Source organism: Acanthaster planci, linkage group LG17, assembly GCF_054643075.1.
Source record: "Acanthaster planci isolate LZ-2023a linkage group LG17, COTS_SCS, whole genome shotgun sequence".
Classification (NCBI taxonomy): Eukaryota; Metazoa; Echinodermata; class Asteroidea; order Valvatida; family Acanthasteridae; genus Acanthaster; species Acanthaster planci.
In genome coordinates, this window is record NC_141793.1 from 3,895,300 (window position 1) to 3,898,747 (window position 3,448).

Genomic DNA, 3,448 nt, shown 5'->3' on the forward strand with positions numbered 1-3,448 from the left:
CCAGAAACAAAATAGCTTACTCTCACTAAATCTTCCGCTGAATTGAGCTGGTGTGACTGCCATAAACTCGTCGATTCTGTCATCATCCTGTAGTAACTCTGAAAACAGAAGTTGTCGAAACGACTAGGAGGGCGTATCAGAGGAATGACGCCATTTCAACTCGTGCCCATAAAACTCCATTAGTCCTTTGCAGCTTACGTTAATAACCAGCAAGCAACCTTTGCTTATATACCACACCAAGTGCAACCGCGCCAGGCTGAGTTTCAATCACGGGGCTTGCATTATGGTCTTTCTGCTACTTCGTCTCGTTTCAACGACTAATTGTGGTTACCTCGGGACCGGAGTGGGCCGATTTTTCCCGGCACGATTAAAGTCGTCCAAAATGGTCACTAGTAATGTCTTGAGTACTGACTATATTGACAAAAGGCTGTCGTAGTACTGACAAGATGTCAACACCATCCAACTGTTATCTGTGGTGCCCGCTGCTATATCGCTTATGATCCAACAAACCGACCTCGATCAACTCGCTGGTCGATCGGTAAGACTATAGTAAGCGGGAGTTCATTGGTTCGAATCACCTCAGAGTAAGAGTGCGGTTTTGTTCACATGCCTCCCAGGAAGCACGGAAAACTTGTCTTCCTGATAAGTGAATTCTTGTCGTTACAAAGACTCCGGCAAAACAGGTTGTATCCTGTCAACATAACAAGCTTTTGACGTGAGTGCTTAAAAATGCATAATCTTGTTTCAGTCAACTTTTTTTTATTCTTTGTTTTGCTACCTTAAAGATGTTTTGACACCTTTTGACAGTTTTTATATCCATGTAGCAGAATTGTGATGTCATTTCAAGGAGGAATGCTGCATTGATTTGTGCTCAAAGAACTGCTGTACCAAAGCAACGTTCGTTTGGTTGTCGTGCAAGTACAAGGCAGTAAACCAACAAAGAACTCTGTGTCAGAAACATTTTCAATATGCGAATATTAGGTTCACAATTTGAACAGAAAAACCTGAACAGCATATTGCCTGATTGGCACTAGGGAAATAGCGCTTCATTTGTGTAGAAATACTTGGACATTTGTAAATGTAAACAAAATTACTTTTCAATACACTGAAATCCAAGAGGATGTTACATGATTTTTCATACACCAATGAAGAGTATGAAAGTGCACAAAAAGTGCGTCAAAGAAAAATTAATTTCATGGCCCCCTTAAGCCGCCTACCCTCGGTATCGAAAAATCGTTTACACTAAAATGACAGCAAAAACTTTCAGTTGTTTTTCTCTGTGCGCTTTGTTTGAAAACTGCAATAAAATTGATGCTAATTACAAAATGAATTTACACATTCTCAGCTATCATGCCGAAGCCTCGCGAGAAATGAAATGAACATGGCTGACAGATCAATAAGCGTGTTATCATCTCCTCCTTTTTACCTGCTGTAGTGTAAAAATATTTGCAATATTTTTATTTAAAGACAAAATGATCTCAAGTTTCAATTTTCTTTTACAATCAGAAATCTGAAACACATTAGATAATAGAAAGAATAACTTGCGAATTCATTGCACCGCCAAGCTGAAACAGTGGATGACATCGCAATTAAGGTTTGGATTTTTTTTGTCGAAGCATCCTACATGATGCACCAACAAGCACGCACGTTTCATCTGTAGCTATGCTCGGAGAGCTTTCGAACCGCGTCCAAGCCAAAAGAGGAATCCCAGACGGGCGGTTTCCATCCGACCGTTTCGTGTTATTCGGCATCCTCAGCAGCCAATCACCTGGTAAGACAGCACGTAACTCACCCTATGTCACCTTTCCAATTCATCCACGGCCATGTTAGTCCATATAAGTATGTAAAACAACCTGTCATCCGCAAAGTTAATCAGTTAGCGGGACTGTGATATTAAAGATGACTGCGGACAGATACGAAAAGGAGTCCCTAGGGACTCAGACATTCGACAACAATATGGCAAATACTGTTCGAACAGAATCTTTCTCTGAGGAGAATATTTGTGTGTTGTAATTCAAAATTGTCCCTTTTTCATTGCTTCCAACGTTGTGTAAGGCAAACTACGTTAAAAATTCTACTAGAAATGTGACTTTAAAATTAGACTCGGCAATAGACCAAGAAATTCCTCCAGCAAAGAGAAAGTGTAAGCCTGAGGACACGTATGCTCAAACAGTCACAAAGTGAAAAGACCAACAAAACAAGAACAAAATTACAGAACACCAAAGAGAGCCGGACAGATGGATAAGACGGTGTCAGGCGAAATTCCGAAACATTCTAAAGACCAACACTGCAAAAACTGTGTTCAGCCATTTAACACCCTGGTATCAGTTTTCAACTTCTTTGAAACACCAAACTAGGTCCTGTGTGTAGAGTATTCACAGATAGTGTTTAGCAAACTGAACTTTTAAGACTTAAAGGTTTTCATGGTGAAAGAAACTAGATCTATAGTAAAGATTGCGGTAACACCATGTATTTATCTCTTCTTTGAGTATGTGTGGTTCTGAGAAGAACCGGGGAATAACTCCCCGATAATTCCCCGGTTCTTCTCAGAACCACACATACTCAAAGAAGAGATAAATACATGCTGTTACCGCAATCTTTACTATAGATCTAAACTGAACTTTGGTATTAAGAAATTAGATGCAATCAGGTTTATAGTGTCTGGAACACATGTTTATAAAGTGTTACGAAGATTGTGTGTAAATGGTGAACACAGCTTTTGGAGTCAATCGTTTACGATGGAGCCTGGTGCCTGAGAAATCCTGCCGTATAAGAAAACAGCCACAGCATGTAAGCGGTCTCCCAACCTTTTCTTTCAAGAAACACACAAACAGAGCCGCTTTAATATTGTCACGCACAAGTGATACCACATGATGAAAAAGCGAGAACTCGGAGACTGTCAACGACGTCACCTTAGTCGTATTCACTGATCCATATTCTCAGAAAAAAATGCATCGTATTCGCAAAACTGAAAATAACGCCGTCAAATTACACTCACCATTAATGCAATAAACACGTTTGTTAAGGGTTTTTCACTTCGTTGTCGCCAAAAGATAATGTGTGCCTTGTGAAAAATAGCCCGTATATATTACAAACAAACTATTTTCATGTAAATCTACGGATAAATAAGAGCTATAGTTTAAGGTTTCCCGTAAAATTTCCTTAACTTTTTCCTAAAGTTTGTAATAAGTGGCCGTACATTTTACGTTAAGTCATTGGCACCAATGGCTGCCGGGTAATTTCCCGCAAATCACTTAACGGGAATTTTTGTAAATTTTGTTCCTTTGTGTGTTTTCACTGAATTTTCACATTAAGTCTAATAATGGAACTCTCGTATTGTAGTTAAAGAAAAGTCTTTGAACACAGAATGATTAAAATAACTACTCAAAACAAAATAAATTACTCTAAACAAAATGTTTGTTTTGAAAATTCAAAATTAGGAAAAATT